The 23,855-nt window shown below is 35.6% G+C and overlaps 1 long non-coding RNA gene across 2 annotated transcripts in view; it reads left to right on the top strand.

Moving 5' to 3' along the window:
* Positions 1-23,855, top strand: part of LOC136025236 (uncharacterized) — a 74,270-nt gene that overhangs the window by 25,875 nt on the left and 24,540 nt on the right. Inside the window, exon 3 of one of the 2 annotated variants that reach the window (XR_010617040.1) lies at positions 22,754-22,860. The exons of the other annotated variant lie outside the window; for it this stretch is intronic. This is a non-coding gene — a long non-coding RNA (uncharacterized LOC136025236). The remainder of the gene's footprint in view (positions 1-22,753; positions 22,861-23,855) is intronic. 2 annotated transcript variants of the gene reach the window in all.

The following is a 23,855-nucleotide window of genomic DNA, read 5'->3' as shown; positions in this document are numbered from 1 at the left end:
GGTTTGCTGGTCCAGTTGGTTAAGGCTTATGTCTGGCCATTGGGGAAATATCTGGTCCTACATTCGAATCCTAAAGTGGACAAAAATATTTGGAGAATAAATGTTTGAAAAATTAAATCTAAAAAAACCTTGAAAGAAAAACTCTCTTAAAGTATTATATAACATCCCATGGGTGTGTCCTCCTCAGTTACAAGCGGGGGTTCTCCATGGGCCTCTGAAGAAACAAGTCAATTGTGAATGCGTCCTCCTTAATTAGGTAAACATTCCCATATTACCCAAGAACTAAAGAAATCGTGCAGAAGAACGCCATGAAGAAAAACGTCTTAGAAAACTTCTTAAAGTGTCTTGACAGGTCTTGAAGTATGTCTTGAAAACAATATCTTGAAAAATGTTTTGAAACGTCTTGAAAAAATGTCTTAGTAAAGCTCCCCGTTGAACTAGTGGACTCTAACAGATCCTAATACGTAATAATAAAAAAACTATGATGTAACAAACACACCACATTACATAACAACCAAAGTAATCCCTCCCCATTAAGTAATTAACGCCTGCATCTTTTACAAAACATTCTCTGTTAGGTAATTAACACCTGAATGACACCTGAATGGGTACGCTTAAATAGATTCACGCATCACTACTCTAGATAGTACGATCCAGACAAAAAATGGTAGCTGGTCTTTAAAGCCTGCAAGGGGCAGACACAAAGTAGGCCTGAATTTGCAAGTTTGCATCTGGAAGATGCCTTACATTTCGATGGAGATAAATTTGTCAAATTTCTCTAGGCGAACTATACGAATGATATGGAATTTTTTAAGAAATACCATAATGCCGTAGACCAGAACATACCCAAGCCTCCCCCTACCAAAGCTCCCCCTAGTTTTCAAATTTCTCAGCAGTTTTTATTCATCTTATCAAATGAAAGTGCATCTTTATTATTGCCCCCCTCCTTCCCTAAAACACTATTAGGTACGTGTCTGGTCAGGTGGGATGAAGTTCAAGGGCCCTTGCTCTGCGTATTTTTGCGACAAGATACCTATTTCCTTCTAATTTTATTTTATGGTGAAACTGGGAAAATAGTGGCCATCGATTCCCGCCTGGCGTATCTACCTGACATGAGGCCCATTTCCTGCGTCTGGTTTTAGTTTTTCGTGTGTCTGCAAAAATAGTTTGTTTGCCTTTCCTTAACAATTATTTGAATTTGTTACAAGCTGTTAGGAGAGAACAAGCGAATATATCTAGGAAGCAAATTCCAACCGCCTATTTTGTCTTAGGTTGTAAGACAACTCTGTTTTTTTGGCGTCGACAAGGTTTTCCGGCATCTTGCCATTAAATTTATAACAAGCTTAAAAATGAAGAATGCAAAAAAGAGACGAAACAAAAAAAAAACGCGGAACGAAAGGAAATTTCAGGATGACAGATGAACCATCAGTTTTGTATGTTTTTGAGCATTATTCTTGACAAGTATGCAAATGATATTGTGAAATTTTCGTTCTACTCCGTCACTGTCATGGAGATTTCTTCGACTATGTCTGCTTATGTCACTTTTCCTATGCAAATTGAGATCAGAGTGTCATTCGGCTTTGACACGAGATTGACAGAATGATTTTGAATAGAGGACAAAGTGACAACGGGACACGCAAGTAAGCCAATACAAAGACTCACACCTTAGTCAACAATAATCGATCAGAAACAGTCCAAAGCTCTACTTGTCCATCTTCTTTCACATAACGGTATTTCAAATAGGGTAAGGTCCCTTAATCTAAGTATAAGCTTTTTACTCGAACATTAAACGAATTTCAATTTGTTACGAAGATATTCTCAAGAATTCAGAGACAATTTATACTCTGCATGAAACATTAACCCTTCTTATATTTTCTAGAATAATGCACTTATAGGTTATTGTCAAGTCAAAAAGGAAAAATGAAATCAAAATTATTTAATTGTACTCAGGGGAGTCGTTTGGTGGGTGGCAAGGGGCAGTTGTTACCCTCCACCCAATAATGTGGAGAAAAATTATTATAATACCCCATGCCCCTTGACTATCTGGATATTGACCAACCCCCACCTCCCATTAAAAATACTCGAGATTCCCCAGACTGTACTAAAACGTTGAAAGTACGGGAAATTACAGAGGATAGAGGAAAGGAGGCTATCACGGAATTGCCAGAAAAATCGAACACTGACGTTTTGTTGGGATATATGGATCACCGAGGTTCGGCTCTCTTTGGTGGAACTTTACCCGAAAAGCTTTAGAAAAACTTGCATGACGTAGTGGAGTCTTAGTTGGCTCATTTTTGTTGTTGTCTTAACACAGGATAAAATGTGCTTTCTGATTTTCAAGAGTTTTTGGCGGTAAATTTTCAAATGTTTTAACATACTAGGACGCATGTGACTCCAACACTGCTGCTAAGCATAGGGTACATAAAAAAGATTGTATCTTTTTGTACATTGGGTTTTGTTTCGGTTGGCAATGTTGTTTCCATCAGTTCTTAAGAAAGTATGTAGAGTATGTAGGGAGTTCAAAATAAAGAGCAGGGATTTAAAGGTTTCCTTCATGCAAATAAAGAGTGAAATTGAAGAAGATCTTTTCTTGTGCAAGTTAATCTATCAGGAATGACTATTCAGTTAAAATTAGCGTCTTTGACGATATTTCTCTTTACCCCATCTCTGCCACGGTTCTGTAACGGAAAGTCCACGCTTGCCTTAACTTCAAAAAAGACATCCCAAGATGTCATGCAGCAACATTTGAGAGCGTCACTAAGAAATGTTGTGTCATGTCTGTGGAGCCAACTTTAAAATTAATTTAGTCATATTTGATACGCCTGGACTTATTTTGTAATTCGGACAATTTGTATGAAAAGGGTGCGGTACGGTTCCATAGAAGATTTAAAGCTAGATTTTGTATATGATGTTTATAAAACTAGTTTTAGATACTGGTTTTTTAACCGTTGGTTTTCAGCTTCTTTTATTAAACATTCCTCTAAACAGGCCAGAATTTATTAATAGGCCCACTAGGCCCGGGCCTAGGGGCGCAAAATGCCAGGGGACGTAATAAATTATCATTGATTGATTGTTTTATTAACAGAAACTGGACTGCGGTGATTTATCGTCAAAGTGCCAGATGCACTCCGCCGCCACGCTGACTATTCATAGAAGAGTGATTTTAAAACAACACAGGAATTCCATAGCCACTTAGAAACTGTCAGATGTCTCCCAAGAATGGCAGCTGAGAGTTCGGTATCACCTCTCTCTTTCGTTACTTTTGGCTCTTCAGTTACGTTCTGCTCACTGCTTCCACTTTCCTGATTTTGGGGGGGATGGGCTTGGATTTTCTCGAAAATCTCGCAAAAACGGAGCAGCAAAAACGTTTGGGCTTAGAAGCGTCAATGCGATAAATCCGGCCCTGCTTCTAAGTAAGGATTTTCAAACTTCGCTTTAACTTTACATAATCATAAATCTGCATTGGTGTTCAGCTTTTTTGGTTCTGAGATGTAGCAACTATTTGAGCAAATGAAATAATTAAAGACATTATCTTTAGTGCCTTTACATAGGTTGCAATGAACTGTTCACAAGCTTTGGCGTGACAGCTGCAATTTAATTTATTACTTTGTATTATTCAATCAGGTTTTTAAAGATGTCGTGTGTGTCCTCGTAAATAAATTAGCGATGAGTTTTGCCTAGCGGTAGATTTGCAATCCAGTAGCTTACTTTAGCGCATCTAATCGATTAAGATCGAGTTCGCTGCACATGTCAACTTAGCTCTTTAAAACTGTAATTTTTAAGATTTCTAAATACAATGTACAGATGCTTTTTTTCATAATTAAAGCAATTATGATCCTTGATATCCTTGTTCCTTGCTATTTCCGCAAATATTAACGCCAAGGAGGCAGGATGAGTCAAATTTCAAAATTTTATAACATATCCGACTTGTTTTGTATATTTTTTCAGTTTGTTTGGTATTGCTTTTTAGAAACTGGTTCCTCAAAATTATTCACATTACTTCCAGAGAGCGTTGTCGACTAGAAGTCCAAATGATGCACGCACTCTTTCCCTTGTTGGTGGATGTCTTTTGTTTTCTGGTCGGAGCACCACGCATTTTTCTTGGTATCGTAGCTAAGGGGGCAGATTGGTAGTCTTTTCAGTTAAACCTTATCACATGATTGGACTTTATACTCTATAATAAGCACAAAAGATCTGAAGTAGAGCTGGTCTACGATGACAAAAATCTAAGTCTTAAATCTGGAAGATAGTATTTTTTATGGCCTGTAGCAATGTATGGTCCTTATGGCCTTCCTATTTTATCCTATTTTATAGCCTTCCTATGATCGAAATTTGTACTCTATAATAAGCACAAAAGATATAAAGTAGAGCTGGTCTACGATGACAAAAATCTAAGTCTTAAATCTGGAAGATAGTATTTTTTATGACCTGTAGCAATGTATAGGTAGCAAATTATAGGTTTGGGCACTTGTTGTCTAAAGGTGTCCGGTATCCAAGTCCCCTGGACTCGCAGGCGAAGGTGAAGCCTATAATTTTCCAAGTGTTTCGTTAAATAGAACGGTATAAGCGAGGGGAGTAAGTATGACTCTCTTATTTGACAAATACTTGTGTGTTAGCTTTTGGAAAGGCACGCCCGCCTAGAGTCTTAGGTAGGTTGACTGAGAATTTGAAATTAATATAGGACCATTAGATTGCTTGGAATGAGAGTTTTATAATAAAAGTATTATAGAAGTCTTAAGATTGATGCGTGTAAACAAAAAATGTACAATGTGGAAACAAAGATGACAAAATGAATGACATTGGACTCGGCCCAGCGACCTGAACTCCAGGAAGATACTTCTTAAATGATTATGGCAATTTTGACAGATGAGCGAGCCAGATCACCGTTTAAGCATTCAACTTTCAAAACTTAACTTAATTAGCATATATTTAGCTTTCATCTGATCAATCAGAGAAAAGACAGTCGCACAGTGAGGGGTGACTGGCTTGTACCCATCAAAAGACCAGACTATAAATTATAAACGACATACACACACTGCGGTATATCCGTTTAAAGCCGACTGCCAGCTTCTTGCTACTTGTAAAATTTAACTGTATATCTTGTCAGAACACAGTACAAAGTTCTTTTTTCTCATATGAATAATATAGAAGACGTAGCATTAATAAATTTGACAGTTTCCCTTTTGGAATGTCTAGTATTTTTCCTTTGCCATAAATAATGTGACATTTTTTTCTTATAAAGATAACAAGCCCTTTCTCATCACGCTGAGATCCCATCAAGTTGATTAGGACATTTGGAAACTATTATACACTCTAAGTAAATCTTTCAAAATTTTCAAAAATGGGCAGTGTGCGTCAACTTGTAATACAGCACATTTTTTATTCCTTTTAGTCAAACGATTTCTATTTTTCTAATGTAACTAGGCATCTTCTCAAATGGCTTTTATAATTATTTGACAAACACTATTTATGGTTTTCGGCTTGTATAACAAAATATTTTAGTTCCAGGTGACTTACGTAACATGGAAATTCAAGGCTAACAAATAAAATTGGTGAACTGTGACATAAATTTTGCTAATTTAAAAAGTATTCCCAAGGGAGTTACTTGTCAATCTGTAGGAAGGTGTTTGAAATCTCAAGCTTTTATTAAACATTCTTAATTAAAAAAGGGAAATGTTTAAAAACCCTGGGAGTAGAGAAAGGTAGAAATATACCAGATTTCCTTACTGATATAGGGACAAAATGAACACTATATTCAATACAATCGAAGCAATCGCAAATCGAATTTAAAACCCTTAAAAAGACCTCAAAGTGACACCTAATTCCTTACTTTTGGAAACATTCTTGTTCTGGATACTTTACCCCCCCCCCCTCCACCTCTTTCCCTCCTAATGCACAAATTTACAGCCCAAATTACATATACTCAATGAATTTCCTGACACTTGCTTGCTATTTGCGGTTATTAAATAAAAAAACAAGTGTTTTCAACTGAAAGTAAGAAGTGACATTAAAACTTAAAACGAACAAAAATTATACCGTATATGAAAGGGGCTCTCCCCTCATGAACGTCCCGATCTTCACGCTAAAGTTTGACTCTTTGTCACAGTTTTACTTTTTAAAACAATAAAAGACTTTAGCGTAAAGAGCGGGAAGTTGAGGAGGGGACAGCCCCTTTCATGTACAGAATAATTTCTGTTCGTTTTATGTTTCAATGACGCTCTTTACTTTCAGTTTGAAAAACTTGTTTTTTTATATTTAATTTCTGAACATTTTTGAATTAATGTATGGTTTGATTTTGGCTCACCGCACATGAATAACTAAAACGAAATTTGCATATTAATTAACGTTTTTATTAGTAATAAATATACATAACTTCCGAATTAACTTACGCAATGAACTTCTATATTTATATATTTCTATTACGTATATGAGGGGGTTCACCCCCTCGTCAATACCTCGCTGTTTACACTAAAGCTTGAATTTTATCCCAATTCTTTAAGAATGACCCCTGAATCACAAAGGCCGTAGAATAAATCGTTGAAATTGCTAAAACTACTTCAGCGTAAAGAGCGAGGTATTGAGGCCTTATATGCGTAATAATTTCTGTTCGTTTTAAGTTTTAATGCTGTTCCTCCAGCTGAGAAAAACTTTCGCTTATTTATTTTCTCATTGCTTTTAATAATGCTAGAAAATCATGCACCCCCTTCATGGAAATTTTCTTCCCTCATAATAAATTCCTACATGGAAATAATAAAATCCTACCACTTCACCTCCCTCTGCCCCCCTCCAACGCAAAAGTCCCCCTGAAAACATCTGTACGCTTCCCAATAACCATTACTATATGTAAATAATGGTCAATTCGTAACTCGCAGCCCCTCCCCCGGGGACTTTGGGGGATTAAGTCGTCCCCAAAACCGTAGTTATTAGGTTGTTCGACTATTCTGAACAAAATGGATATCACAAAATTTTTATCCGGTGACTTTGGGGAAAAGATAAGCGTGGAAGGGGGCCTAGGTGCTCTTCAATTTTTTGGTCACTTAAAGAAGACACTATAACTTTATATTTCCGTTATAATGAACCCTCTCACGACATTCTAGGACCTCTCGATCGATACGACCACCCCTTGGAAAAAAAAAATAAAATAAACACGCACCTGTTATCCGTCTTCAGGCAAAAAACACAAAATTCCACATTTTTGTAGATAGGAGCTTAAAACTTCTTCAGGGCTTTCTGATACACCGAATCTAATGGTCTGATTTTCGTTAAGATTCTATGACTTTTAGGGGGTGTTTTCCCCTATTTTCTAAGATAAGGCAAATTTTCTCAAGCTCGTAACTTTTCACGGATAAGACTAAATTACATGTAACTATATATATATATATATATATATATATATATATATATATATATATATATATATATATATATATATATATATATATGTGTGTGTGTGTGTATGTATATATATATATATATATATATATATATATATATATATATATATATATATATATATATATATAATCAGTATTAAAATACGATTCTTTTGATGTAACTTTTGGTATCAAAATTCCGTTTTTTAGAGTTTCGGTTACTTTTGTGCCGGGTCGCTCCGTACTGCAGTTCGCTACAAGAACTGTTTGAAATAAGAAAACAGCTGCAAAATTGAATTTTTTTGGTTATACAAAAAGAAAAGAAAAGTGAGTGATGGCGAGTAATTTTTTGCGATGGCGGGCTAGGTTTCATTGACTGAAGCACCCCATATTTACAAATGATTTAAGCAAGTACTTTAGAATTTTTTATAAAGTAGTTCCCAAAATAAGGAAGTCTCCTAAAAGTAAGGAATTAGGCGTCATGTTATGGTCCATTTAAGGAGTTAAAATTTAATTTGCGGTCGAAACCACTATTATATTTAGAAGGAGTATAAAAAGGGCGTCAAGTAGTGTTCTTTTTTTGTTTTTGTTTTGAACAAATGATCATTTCTACTTTTACTTCAAGGGGTCCTTCACTTTCTTCCATGTACTGTAGATCTCTGAGTGCTATTTTTCCGCCAAGTATGACATACTTCGGAAATAATGGGTCTCTTCATGACAAGCATGACCTACTTCCGCCACGCATGCCAAGCGCCTATTTAAAACCTCTCAAAATAACCAAAAGCAAGCATAATTCAAGCATGTGGTTTTTGTCAGGGGAAAAACCAGATAACACAATAACAAATAAAACAGTAATGGATCCCAATAATTATTTCCTGAATCTACATACAGATAGATACCGTCCAATTTTGCCAGATAGTTATGCTAGTGCATCTTTACTAACAGTCGAGATGAATAGAATTAACATTAAGGAACAGTGCCTTTTGAAAATAGCAATACCGACCCCTGCAGACTTCAGAAAAAAAGTGCAGAAAAGCAAAAGATTTGTAAGTAAAGAAAATCTTTTGGTCATTAATTTACTTGGTACTCGTCTGAAGGTCCGTCTCCAGGACTTTTTCGGCGAGGGGGGGGGTAAAAATTTTAAAGGGCATCAATAATTTTGGTACTTGTGTCTTATAGCCACCACACTCAAGTTCTGTTGAAAAATGAAGCTTATTTAATGCTAATTAAATAAGCGGTTTTTAGCACGGGGTGAAATTCATTCAGTTTGCGATCTATGTTAATAGGAAGTAGTGTCTGACCATGGATTTTAAAATGACAATTTGCGATTTGCCAAGGACGGAAGAAGAGGCAATTAGACATTTCCAGGATAAGGGGGTGCTGCCCAAAGCAAAACACTGCGTCAATGGACACAGCATGACTTTATACTCTTTTGATAAAGACCCTTTTTGGAAGTGTACAACGGCAGAAGGCATAGCTCATTTCAACACGATTTTTAGTGGCATTTCTTTCTTCTGCGCGGAAATTTCTAAGCTGTAGTTTTAATAATTTTGTTGATAAAGTATTATATTTTCATCATATTTTGTCTTGTTTCATTAGCATTAATCAAACTTCTCTTCTCGACAGAACTTGAGTGTGGTGGCTAAAAGAAACAAATACAAAAATTTTGTTTATGTTCCTATTGTTACGTTTTTACGAGTTGAACAAACATTTTTTGGGGAGGGGGAAGGAAATTCAATCCTCTCCCCTGGATACAACCTTGCTTCTCAGTTATGCCGACCACCCTCAGAAAGTGAAGTTAGGTTAATCATAGTTTAATATACCAAAATATTATGAAAATATAATATTTTAGAAACAAAATTATGGAAACTGCAACAGGGAATTATGGAAAACAGGCGGCCAGAACGTATTCTATTAAATATCTAACCTAAGTTAATCTGACCACCTCTATATATTAAATATTTAACTAAAATATACCTGTGTAGTAGTTTATCTCGGTGAGACTAAGCTAATTACCTCCGAATGCAGACAGAGGAACCGGTTTTACTCGTATCAAGAATTTGAGTACGGTCGGGATAACTGACAAGTATCATTTACTTTATTTGACAATTTTTAAACCACATATGGCTTAAATATTTTTGCCTAGAATTCGTGTTTCAGCTTTTGAGACATTCCTTCATTACACAGCCTACATGAATAGCATAGCCTATACATAGAAGTTAAATTAAGGGGTGGGGGGGATGATTTGTCAAAATGGCAAAGTAGATGATTTATATGAAAAAGTGAAAAAAAACGAATAAACTGAAGATTTGAAGAGGGTAGGCCCGATTTTTCTTTGGTACGCGTAAACTTGTCCAAATGCTGTGCGTCTCAATTTATGCTAATCTTTTTTTAATTTTAAAGGCAGTTTGTCTACTTTTTTCGTCGGATGAATCATATTTGAAATCAAAATCTAGTCTTCACAAACTTGACCTAGGGTAATCCAGGCGAATCTTACCAGACCAAGTTGGGCTATTTAATTTTAAGCTGGTAGACCTTCTAGCTACTAAATTCTGCTTTCTTTCTTTCTGCTTTCCATAATTTAAGCATCTGAAAAAATAAGCATGCTGTAGTTTAATGTAGGCTAAAACAGGAACAAAAACGTCAAGTCGTTGGTGGCTTTTGTTTACCCCACTCAAGGCCGTTTTCAGAGAAGGGGTTTGAACACTTCCCTTCCCCCGAAATGTTTGTCTGACTCGTAAAAACGGAATAAAGATGCATAAAAACACATTTTTGATCTGTTTCTTAGTTCTTTTTTACGCAACCTCCTCCCCGAACAAGTCTTCTGGATATGACCCTGCTAACACTAGTACCAGTTTGTAATCTTATGGATTTGTCATACACTTAAATTAGTTTTTGCAATTGCTTTTTGAAAATGCTGCAATTGTGAGACTTGTTACTTGATTTAAAGGAGGAGCCTTTTCAGGTGTCTCACCAATGAACAGAGATCCATCAATGGCGAAACTCCTGCATTTCGGAAGAATTAACGCTCGAAATTACATCACTAAGTTTCACCAAATAATATTCCGTCCAATGTAAATTGAGGAAATATTGCAGGACAGGAAATACCTGTGAAATAGCTTACACTTAAAAAAATTGTTTCATTAAAATGAGATAAAGAATTAGCCTACAAAAAGTGTTATGAGGAGTTAATCTATCAGAAGACAGAACTGGAATTTGATATCTCAGTTAATTCTAGTGTTTCTACTTCTGCCAATTTTTTAGGAGATCAAGCAAATTCCTAATCCATGTGCCGAAAAAGAAAGAGAAAAAGAAAACCACCAAAAACACACATAAAACTCTGGTTCCCAGGAAAATGTTTTGGTGATTTTTAACCGTTTTTGCCTTTATGCTAATATTATTGACGAAATCGTACTTTTCTTTCTGGAATATTGTCGGGTTCATAAGGATTGGTTCTATGAACTTCTAGAATGTGGTTTACTCGAACTTCCAAAATAATAATACAAAATGAAAAGCAGGCCTACTTTAGTTTCTATCGAGCCATAATAACCACCTAACGATTTTCTGTCAGAAATTGTCTGAGTTTTACAGATTGCTTAAAAGGGAAACTGAAACCATTGGCTAATCCCCCTTCTCTGATAATTGGAGGTTCGTAATAAAGTGGAGAAAAACTTATGAGACATAGATTGAGTGATAAATCGTATGAAGACAAAAGGAATGTAAAGCAAGTGGAGAAAACATTAAAATATGAACTAAGGAGGTGGAAAATGGAGACCATGGATAAAATTGCTGAGGATCTGGAAGATCCAGCTAGACAGCATAATAGTAAAATATTGTACCGGCATGTTAATAAATTGAGAGGGAGTAGTCAATCCAGACTTTTCCCTATAAAAGTTAGGAACGGAGCCACAATAAGTGATAAGGAAAGAGTTAAAAAGAGATGGGTAGAACATTTTGAGAATGTGCTCAGCCCAGTAAGAGTTGCAGAAAAGAGGAAAATGAAAATGTTTGTGATACCTTGGATGGGAAGGAATATTTGTTTTGTGAGGATTAATTAGCGAAAATGCTAAAAGGATTAAAAAATAATTTGGTTCCAGGTGCTCCTAGTGTGGTAAATGAGTTTCTGAAATATGCTGGTTCTGAGGTTAGAAATAAGTGATTGGAAATTATTAATATGATACTTGAAAAAGGAGAAGTACCTAACGTTTTTAGGAAAGCCTTGGCTAAACCACTGTATAAGAAAGGTGATAAGAGTGAGTGTCGTGATTGTCGAGGCATTAGTCTGGTCGCTGTAGGTAGCAGATTACTTAATAATATGATACTTTTTAGGCTGAGAGATACTGTAGACAAAGTTTTAAGAGAAGAACAGTACGGTTTTAGAAAAGGTAGAGGATGTGTCGACCAAATTTTGACTCTCAGGTTGATAATTGAGAAGTGCCTGAGTTGTCAAACACCATTGGTCCTCAGTTCTTACAGATTATAAGCAAGCCTTCGGTTCTGTTGATAGAAGAGCTTTGGAAAAGCTCCTTTCCTTGTATGGTATGCCAGACAAATACATTAAAGTGATTAGTGCTCTGTACAAGAATTACACTGCTGCAGTAAAGGTAGGAAATGGTTTTAGCAGCTGGTTTTGGATTAAATTAGGAGTTAAACCGGATTGTGTTACATCCCCCTTCATATGGATAATTTTAACAAACTTTGTCTTAAAGAGCACAGGAGAGGCAATGATAGACCACGGAATCAAATGAGGAGGAAAAACTCTCCTGGACTTAAATTATGCTGATGATTTAAGCATCCTAGATGAAAGTATGAGCAAAATGAATGAGCTTTTAGAGGTTTTGCAAGTTCAGGGTGCTAGAATACATTTGAAAATTAATGTTAAGAAGACTAAGACACTAAGCTTAGGAATAAGTGAAGGTGAAATAATGATGCTGGGTAACGAAACTTACCTTGGCAGTAATAACAGTAAGGTCTGTGGGAGCAGTGAAGATGTTACAAGTAGAATTGCCAAGGCTCAGGTTTTTTTTAACAGTTAAAAAGAAAGATGAAGTTAGGAAGAATAGAAAGATAAGCCGACCAAGATTAGAATATTGGAAGCTACAGTAATGGCAATGGTCAAATATGGCTTTGAAGCATGGGCGCACTGAAAAGCGGATGAAGAGCTGATGGATGTTTTCCGGAGAAATTGCCTACGGATTATTCTGGGTACTCGGCTGACTGACCGTATTTCAAACAGTAGGCTGTATAAAAATCTGGCTCAATCCAGCTTTCTAGGGCTATAATGAAAGAAAGGTTGAGATTGTACTCCGATTTTGGTATTATCCCTTTTGAACAAATCATCAAAAAATTGAATCTATCCCTTGCATACTCCGCTTACCATAAAAATCTCCCTCCCCACTTATTATCTTATTTTAATAGTAATAATTCTGAAGGCCACTGTCTCCATTCATCCAACCGTTCCTTCATTGTCCCCAGGTGTATCTCTAGTTCCGCCCAGCGATCCCCAATTTATAAATCTATACTTCAATGGAATTTAATACCCTCCAGTGTCGAGCTATCCACAAGTTTTCGGACGCTATATAATAATGTACTAAAATCTTCATATTATATTTCTCTAAATGTTTATTCAATTTGCTTTAATTACCCATGTTTTCTCTTTTCTTTTTTTCTGTTCTCTCTTCTTCATTTTCAATTTTTTGTTGTTGTTTTGGTCCTTAACAAGTTCGCTTCTAGGATCTTTATTATTATTGTTGTTATGTGTTTTTTTTTCTTTTTGAATAATAAATTGAATAGATGGCAAGGGCATGTTCTGCGGAGGAAGGATGATTCATTGCCAAAGATTGTCCTTTTCACCCAACCGTTTAGGGCTAAACGGAATGCAGCTCATCCTCGTCTAGGGTGGGAGGACGTCATAAAGAAAGATGTAAAGGAAATGGGAACTTCCAGAGAGGGTGTGAAAAGGGAGGCTTTGAATAGGTTCAATGGAGGAGGAGCATGCGCAGCTCTGTTTGCCCCAGGCGACTTGGTCCTGTGGCGAGTTTTTAGTACTAGTAATAGAAGTAAAGTTGAATAGACAAAATGATAATGATAAACGATTTGATTGACAGTTTCTGTAAAAGAGAATTAAACAATCTTATAAACTTCCAGCAAGTGCTGAAGTATACTGACTATTGATTTAGAACTTAGCTCATGGATATATGAAAGGCACCAGAGCTTCAACTGCGCTGATGAGGCATCGGTCCTGCTTAAAGGTAAGACATAGAGGCAGTCGTGGTTCTGATCTCTTTTGTGCCCAGGGCAAAATCTTGCTTAGCGACCCCTTTTCTCCCACAAAACATGCATGTCAAATTTAAACATAATTTTAAATTTATGAACAAAATTATTTCAATTTATCAAATGATTAATAATTTATTCATTGATTATTTTTCGTATAGAATTTAAATTATTTAATTATTATTAATTTCTTTAATTTAGTTATTATTATTGAATGATTTGCAATTTTTAACGTATTTTTATTTTATTTATTAATTGATAATTTATTAATTATTTTATTTATTAACTTTGCCCTCTACTTTACTTCAATAGAATTTCTTTTTAACTGAAAAATTATTTTAATCGTTAAATTATTTATTTGAAATTCTGTGACCCAAAAATTTTTGCGCCCGGGGCAAGTTTTTTCCCTGTCCTTCTCCTAAAACAGTTTCTGCATAAAGGTGGCAGTTATAGTCTATCTTATCAGTGAACTCCGCCTTTTTACTTTTTATTTTGGGCGTCATTATAAAAAAAAAGATTATTGTAAGCTCTTTTCCCCAAATACAATCTTTTGTTTGGCATTTTGAACCTAGAATTTTATTTTGGTTATTAATTATTAATGAAGAAAATTTCTTTGCTTTAAGTAATTACTCTTAAATTTATTTTACTAATTTCTTTTATATCACTCCAAATATAAACTAGTGAAAAGACTGCCTAGAATGTGTTCAGGATAATTCCTTGTATTTATTTCTAACAATAATTAGGAATTTTTCTTTTTGAAAATATCTATTCTTGTACTAAATTGAAATCAAGGGTTCCTAGAGGCCTGGATAACAAAATAAAAATAAATAAATAAATGAGGAGAAATCGACCGATCAGCCTAGCATGATCCAGCACATCAACACAAACATTGTAAATTCTCAACAGACTATTTAAATTATCCTAACTGATCTTTTGTAGAGAGGGACGCAATTGCTTCCAACTACTTCTGTATGCAGATTTTAGGCTTAATATAGACCCCCCTCAGTTGATATAAAAATAACACTTGCAATGGATCAAGCCTTTGTTCAACTTCGATCCAACATCACCCCGGTAATAGCGTTCATACATTTCAAGGACGTTGGAAGTCGAAAAATAGGTTGTTCTAATAGGCGCTTCCAACGGCGTGAACTATCTTTTTTTTTGTATATGCCTTTCTGGTTTATTTATGCCCTTGAATAATATATTGTCAGCAGGTCTTGAAGTGGCCAAACCTTATGTACAAAATTTTACCTTTGGATGACCTGGGTATCCTGAAGTGACTTCCCATGTATACATTAGACTTTTCATCCAATTAAAAATTATGAATATCTTTGAATTTTTGAAAAACTTTTCGAAAAACGCAGGCAAGACATTCCTCCCAGTTTCTGTTACTAACAAACAGGGTGTAAATTGGTATGGGTAAAACTGGGTTTTCCCCTTTACCCCCAGCTGAAATTTAGTGTCTTAAAAAATCTTGTCAAAAACTAAGGGCCTGAATGATTCAAGCATCCACAGGAACGGATCAGTTGTCTTTAGTTTGTCTTTTCTTTTATGGGGCTATATGAATAATTTTTCTTTGCCATTTTCACTTAACTTGGAAAAATTGGATCCAACCCCCCCCCCTTGATTTTAATGAAATTAAACCACTGCTAACAAAAGTACCAATTTGCTAATCAGTACTGCTAACCTTGGCCACAGCTAACCATGATACCGATTTGGTGCAAACTTTTTGTTGTAATATTTTCTTAAAAATAGTAACAAGGAAACATCGCTTAAACACAGGTTTTTTTAAAAGCTGACAAAGGATCAGTAGCGCCACATAAACAATCTTTCCCCAAAACCAGGACAGAGATGGGAATTCGGCGTGTTGGTTTTAATATTTGTGTTTACTGTTAAAAACAACCTTTTAATTATCCACAACGTCAATAGGAGAGTTATAGTCTCCATGACCAATCTTTAATTCTATCCCAGGGTATAGATGACACGAAGCACCAAATTTTGATCTTTAGTATGGAGAAAATAACAAATTAATGATATTAAGGTTCATTTACAGCTTTTTTTGTGGATTCCAAAAGTCTAATGAGGTGTGTATTAATATGTTCATTGTTTTGTGTAAGAATTACGTGAAATTTCACTTTCATCGAACTTCGGGCGATATATTCTTTTTACAACTATTTGTACCTTCTATTATTTAGAATTTTAGTCTGTTACTAATGTAGACTTTTACTCGGAATAAAAACATTTTTTAAAGGTAATATCTTTCAAAATATAATTTTGCTAAAAGTATTTCGGAAATTTTAGGTAATATTCTGAGGGATTTTTTCAGTTAATAGTTGCTACGCTCTGCAACATTCCAACCATAGAACACCAGTGACCTCAGCTTTAACGCCATCTATAGTCTTTCTTGTATAATTAGATTGACCCGCTTCGTGGTAACTATTTTTGGAACTTTCTACTATTTATTATATCCAAACCAATTGTTTGATGGAGCCAGAAATTCAATATTACAGATCTAGTTAACCAGAAAACGAGATAACTATAAAAACAGACAAGAAACCTATGAATCTAAGTGATAGAAATTTTACGTGGAATTTACGAATATCTATCTGTGATTTTCCAAATCTACCTTTGGAAGTCTATTTGGTCTCATACATATCTATTGCATTACATTCCCCTTCGTCCTGGAATTTATGTCTGTAGGTTTGAAACTGACACAACAAATATATTTTGTCCCATTATTCCAAGAAACAATTCTTAAGCCAATCGTGAAGAAAATTTTCACCCTTTTCCCAGTCCCATTCTTGGGAGGAACCAAATTTTCTTTTCATTTTTTCTGTGTCTGGAGTACCTATTACCCATTGATATTAAACTCCCCTGGTTTATGTCAAGGAGGTTACCAGGAGTACCCTGGTGACCCTCTCAAACCACAGCTGGCGGTCCCAAGTCCGTGAAAAGGGGTAAGGATTGTTCGACAGATTACTAGCTTGTCACCATAAAATCTAATTATTACAGAATCAGCACCGAATAACCTCGGAAATCGGACTGACTTAACGTTAACGAATGCTAAGAGCCCCCGGACACAATTTTTGACGACGAAAGATTCTTTCCAAATCGGATTCTGGGACGTCAGAACTTTAAACCAGGAAACAAAGCTTGGCAAACAAGAAAATTCTTGAAAATTACCTAATTGATCTTGCTGCCTTATCAGACACGCGTATTCTTGAATTTGGGACTACCGACTGTGAAAATTACCATTTTTTTTCTGGAAAAGAGCTGAGTAACCCTCACGATCGGTTAGTGAGCTAGGAAATCCCTCTCAGATTAGTAACCTCTTAGTAACCGTATCTTGAGAGCACGTTTAGTTACTACTGTTGCGGAGATGGCTGTAATTGCGGTGTATGCGATGCGAACTAACGATGCGAACAAACCAGAAAAAGATTCTTTATACCAGCTACTTGATGATATAAATAGCGATGAAGACCACACTGCCTTTCCAACACAAACACCAAAAACAAGAACAACATTAGGGATTTTTTTTTCTTGCAAGACAGTGGGAAACAAATTCAAATGAATATTTCAGCCCTATGTCCAAAGGCGGTCCTTAGCAAGACATAAATATATAAGAAGAAAAAACTTACAGCAGGATACAATCAATATAATTAAAATGAAAAATTTCTCAAAACAGTCCCAGCATCTTTACCTCAGCGAACATTCCATTAAAAACGTCTTCAATTAAAAATCAAAATTTATTTATCGGTCCTGGTTGAACTTCGGTGAGGTAAGGATGCTGGCAATGTTTTGTATTCGCAGCAGTATTCGTAGTATTCGTAGCGGTAGTCGTAGTAGTAAAAGTAGCAGCAGTAGTAGTTGTAGTAGCAGTATGCACAGGGCGCCTTTTGGTTACTTCAACATACCTCTCAACAAGCTCTAAAATTTTCAATTTATTGCTCCGACCTGCTCCTGAAAACTTTCTCATATATTTTCGCCGCAACCTGAACGAACATAGTGTGTTTTGAATTATTTCAACATCCCTTTATATATTCACTGAAAATTTTACCTTAGTATCCTAAGCCTCAGTAGATGTGGTTATTTCAGCAGTAGTAGTAGCTGCAATATTTTTAACATGTACATAGTATCTCTGGTTGGATCAAAATCCACCTCAACACACTCTAAAAGTTTCAACCTAATCCACTAAACCATTCTGAGAAATTACTGGTACACTCTTTTGACAATCTACATACTCATAGTGTGTTTTGATTTAGTTCACCAGCCCCCTAAACATTTCCTGAATGCTTCATCTTAATACCCTTTGCGCCAGTGGTGCACTAAAATAGATAGGTAGATAGGTAGATAGATAAATCCCATTACAATTTGTTGAAACAGAAGCCGCTTTGGGCGATGGCAAAAAAAAATGACAAAACATAATAGAACATGATAATAAACCACATAACAAAACATGGCGCATAAGAATAACAGCAGATATCTTGAGGTGTATTCATATCAGAAATCCCTATCCTGCATCTCCACTCTCTTTTTGGTAGGTCATTTCGCAGCCATTTTGGCTATCCAGCACCTCCACTCACTCTTTGGTGTAGATTTACGTAAAAAATAGGGAATGTCAAAATCCGTCAAATTTAAGATTTACCATAATGGGTAATGGTAATTTACCATAATGGGTGTATCAAATTACAGTTTTTCCAAAGATTGTTTTCTGAGATGCAACATCTAGAAAACGTCCAACATCAGAAGTCAGCGAGAAGATCCTCTGCGAATTCTGGATTCAGAGTTTTATTTTGTGATAGCGAATACGATATCCGATGCTTCATTTTCTGATAAGTTTGCGGTCGTAATTGCAGTATAAGCTCAGAAGAGACGCCCAGAAAAAGGATATTAGATGTTAATAAGGCTAATGACAAAACCGAGCAGGGTATGACAGGAAGTATAATAGGAACATTGTCAAGCAGGGGAATTCTTCTTAATGAACTAGCTTTGCAGTCTTATGACTATGCAATTGTGATGTCTGGTCAGTTTAACGGAGCCCAGCAGAAAATATCAGGACTTCTTGATCGCTCTGTGCCTAAGATTCCCTGCCAGATCCACACACTAAATATCGGTATAGAACATAGTTGCAATTCATCTCTTATGATAGTAGAGCTTTTGAATATTCTTGACAACATTACGAGTTCTTTTCTTCATCTACAAAGCATTTTGCCACCCTTAAAGAATATCCCTCTTTTATTGAAAACAGCCTCAATCTGCAAAACTTATCATGGAATCGGTGAACTACAAGGGCTGAAACCATACAAGTAGTAATTACTTCGTTTGAAGCAATAGTTTCATCTATTTACTGAACAAAACAGATATAAAATACTGATGCGAAGACGAAGGGAAAAGCTAGTGGCCTTTAGAAAAGGATTATAAACTTTGAATTTATGGCTCGTCTCATCTTTTTGAAAAAAAAAATCATATACAAGATCAGGATTACAAGAGAAAAACTCTAAGAAGGGGAGATCATCATTATAGATGCAATCGAGATGCTTGAAGCTATGAAGAAACATTTCGAAAGAATATCGGAGTATGAAACGAATGATTTTTCATTGACAGTGCAAAAGTGTTTGCCATAAAAAGATAGAGTCGATCCAGAGGCAGACTTCGTCCGACATCATCGTCGGCGACATGAACCATCTCGTTTTGACCACCGAGCTCAGAGTCAAGCCAAAATCTCAATGCATCAGTTCTATAGACAACATTTTAGAATCGTGCTTAAAAGGTTGACTACAATGATGGGAGATAATCTTAGAGCTTGTCTTGTCAATTTTCAGCCATTTTGGTCCTTCCTACAATCTCCTTTAAAAAAGAGGGGTTTCAGTTGCAGATAATGAGCAAGTAAAAACTTTATTTCCAAACCAAGAAAGAACTCCAGATTCAAATGCTTTTTAGCTAGAGCTTGAAGCTCCATTTCTGTTTCGCCACGGTGCTACTTGCTTCAGAGAAGTCGTAAGAAAATTAAATTGTCAGCAGCATCAGCTTAAGCAAGCTAATCACCTTGGCAAATTAGCTGTGACAGTACCTGTTACAATTGCTGCTGCCGGAAGAACATTTATCAAGCTCAAGTTTGTTAAGAATTTTTTGAGAACTGCCATGGTTGATTTTTGACTAGATTCCCTTATGTTGATGATGAATGAGAAAGACTTCATCGATGCCTTGAATTAAACAAGATTTTCCAGTGGTGGTCCACTTTGAAGAAAAGGTCTTTCAATATGGCCATACAAATATAGCTGTTCAGAGCTACGCATTTAAACATGAGGCATTCTGCTTTAGCTTCTTGTTTGTCTCCGTAGATAAGTACAAATGATAAAGGATTAATGTATAATAATTTTTAACGAGTCGTATAATATGACCTAGGAGTCGTTTAAATGGAGGGAGCTTACCCACCCCCCTGGTCTAGGTGCTTCGAGCCCCCCTGGGGTGATCCGCTTTAAGTTAAGGCATTCCCATTTTATTTTGTAAAAAAAAAACTTAAATGAGCCTTTCTCATTAAGCATTGATATCTGGATGTTAAAGCTGAGTGCGGAGGTTGATATGGTTGGGTTCCTCTTGTCCTAAGATAATTCTGGATGTTGAATTGAAAAGAAGTTAATTATCTAAGGAAAGTTATTACTCTTAAACTTTAAAGTTGGAATTATCCCATAGACTCTTACTTTTTCAAATGTTTGATAACTGCTCTAAATAAATAGATGTTTTAGTACCTTGGCATTTATTCTGTGCAATCCTGGGAGAATGCTTTCATTCATAGAAGAACACTAGTGTGTTTCGCCATAGGTAAACAAAGCCACAATTTTATCGAAGAGGAAGGCTAGAAGTTTTTTTTCTCTATGGAGGTTTTGGTGGTTTCAAAATGTGGGATCAGGCTTAAATATCTGGGTTATCGCGCCCTTCCTCAAAATAATCCTTGAATTTTGAGTCTCTACAAAGGAAGTTTTCGATTAAACCTATGAAATTCATATTTTGTTAATTATTCTGTGATGTAGGGATAGGGCCTATAGAAAGGTAATTTTGGACTAGAAATGGTTTTATAAAAGATTTTTTTATAGATCCAAACTTGATACATAGCATATTAGAGCCTAAACAGTTCGCAATGAATACATTTACCTTGAATATGTAAAGAAAGTTTCAATATGAAAAACTAATAAAGAAAAAAAAAACATTTTCTAACCTATTGAGTTTGGATGACCCAAAAATTTTCTTTATGCAGAAATAATGGCCCTTTTTTCTTTCTTTTTTAGGTGAAAAATAAAAGAGAAAATAACGAGTCTGTAGTTTTAATGACAGTATTTCCTATATTACCTTAAAAATTATGAGTTTTTTCTCAACTCATGAAATCTCTTTTCCAGGTTTAATCTTTCATTACATTTATTTCAAAAATAAGTCTTTAAAACAGGGATTCTGCTTACAAATTGCTCTTATATAAAAATATTTTGAGTGGCAATTTTAAAATTTACAACATTGTATACGTTTTGATTCCGTCCGACAAGAAAACAATTTCACCATTTATAAAGATGAAAAATCTAAACTAAAGAGAAAACATTTTGGGAGTGGGTATTCTTGAGAGTTAATCCCTGTATGAAAACTTTACCATTAACTTGGAGCGCTCAAACATTTTGTTTTCATTCTGGACCCAGAGAAATTGCAATAGGAAATTTTCCAAAAAAAGTCTCTTTTTTTGATGCTACCATCGAAGTACAACTACGAAGATGATTTCCGTTTGAAAAAAATTTAAGGAAGCTACACTCGAAAGTAAGGGAAGCCTTTTGAGACGGCTCTGAAACAAGATATCAATAAAGTCACTTCCTTAAATACCAATGTCTTTACTAAAGTATTGATGTATCCGGCATTTGTGACTATTGTTTGTTTTGAACAGATGCATTTCAAAGACTCGGTCTCAATCTGGATAATGAATCCCCTAATTTAGTCCAGTTGACTATAAGAACCATAACCATAAAAGTGTCAATGGACAAAGGGACAAATGCTTGAGAATCATGCATCAGTGAAGAATTCAGAGGTGCCATTTGAACAGAACATGAATAGGCCTCTTGAAATAACAAGAAGGGGCATCAATGAAAGTCTATCGGGATTTCTACCATTTTACCAAAGATAGGAACATTCCATTCAACCATACTTTTCAGCGTTGATCCAAGCTCCATTCAACAGATATAACCTTCCTAGGCCATTAATTCCATCAGAATCTCACGATTTGACACTTCCACCTGGATCAAGGGACGTTTTTAACTTTTGACTTCCGTCACTCGCTATCAGGGGGGTCTTCACAATAGAATTAGACAAAACGCGGTATACTCCTGAGCAATAAGGTTAAAAACCCCCTAGTGGCCTTTTCTAGGCCCCGGAAGCTGTTTAGTGTCAAGGTATCCTTTGATATTCAGCGTCTTTAGGTATGCAAATTAACTAGTGGGGACATGTCTTTAAAGGCACTTTGAAGCCATTTCGGGTCTTATCACTGTCAGAGGCTGTTTCATACTGTATTTATTTATATCTCTTAATCTTTTGGCAAAAAGAAAATAATAAAGTTACTAAATTTTGAGTAGTATTTTTCCTCCATGCGCAGTGCCATTTTAAAAAACACCAAATCCACATGTATAACCATCTGACGTGGTTTCAAGAAAAATATTATTCGATATTTTCATGAAAACGAAAACACTTTGTTCTTATTATGTTAAAGGGAATATGCTCCCTCCTTCCCCTAGATCTTGAAAAATATATTGTATTGGTATCGAAAACAACAAGTGTCCGCCGTTTGAGAAATACCTCTAGATTTTGAAGATAATTTTTTTCCTTCTCCAAGCATCCCTGATTTCCACGAATTGTTGCCACTGCTCTTTATATTAAAGTTTTAGGCGGTGTTCAACTAAAAATAACGCAAAGTTCAAACTTGTGCTTCTCCCTACGATAAGTGAATACATACGCTCAATTTGGCGCACTTGCTATATTAAATAAGGTTTTCAGCACGCCCAAAAACATCTATTTTTTTGGCCTTAACAATTTTAATACCAATCCAACAATAGATTGTCCATTACTGCATTTGGTTCTAGGTCTTCGGTAAGTCACAAGTTAAAACTTAGCTTCGAGAATGAGAATTGATTCTGGGCCCAAATTGCTACTTTACAGCAGCCAATGGTTGAAAATAGCAGTTGTTGAGGTATGATCTCCTTTTTTGCTTGTGCATGGCACTGCAACTAAAATTGTCCATTTAGGTGAGGCTTCTTTCAAAAATGCAAGATCATTCATTTGATATAATGACCACCAATAAAAGAAATCATTGAAATTAATGTGCTTCACTTCTTTTTTTAGAATTTTTTTAGAAAAGTGTTATGCCAGATTTATTGGCAACTATTACCATGGTGACTATTTAAGAGTATGGCGATCTGGTGAACCCCGAAACGAAATTGGAATCTTTACTGAATAACAGTAAGAATTTGGATTTTTGTGCCCTTTCTTTGACTAGAATGAAGTGGACTATAATCTGATTGATACATCAAGTATTGACACAACATGCACTATCTGGGGACTGGAAACAGGGCAGTAAAAAACGTTAGTAAAAAGTAAAAAGTTGTAAAAAGTTTGCCTTAACAATTCTCCAAGAAGCTTCTCTATCTTTCAAAGTGCCGGCCATTCTTTCATCCCAATCTATTCAATACCTCCCTCTTTAAAAAGTCCCAAGAAGTTCAAACCTTTCTTAGATCTTTCCTTATTGCATCCTCCAACCTCGTTCGGGGATAACCTGGTTAGTAAAAAAGTTAGTTTTTTTTACTGACGTTAAAATAGTTAGTTAAAAGGCTACTAACCTAGCACTTAGTAAAAAGGCTAGTAAACAAATATTAAAGGGTGTAAGTTTTTCGTATCTATCTTTATTTTAATGGGATACTATTTACCTCCTCTCCTTGCACACATAAGCAAGTAAATATAGTATTTTTTGTACAATAAAAATTACACTACAAAAAAAGGTTCGTGTGTGTGCCCCCCTCAACAACCATTATTAAAATTTATTATAAATATATCTCTTTACAGAAGAAGGGTAATTAGGTCATCCTCCCAGTAGAAAAGTATCGATGACCTCTCACAAAAAAAGGCAATTTAGTCATTAATTTTGTTCCAGAGGTTTTAGGGACTTCCCATTCCTCGAAAAGATCCAAC

Source organism: Artemia franciscana, chromosome 3, assembly GCF_032884065.1.
Source record: "Artemia franciscana chromosome 3, ASM3288406v1, whole genome shotgun sequence".
Classification (NCBI taxonomy): domain Eukaryota; kingdom Metazoa; phylum Arthropoda; class Branchiopoda; order Anostraca; family Artemiidae; genus Artemia; species Artemia franciscana.
This window is presented reverse-complemented; position numbering and strand designations above follow the sequence as displayed.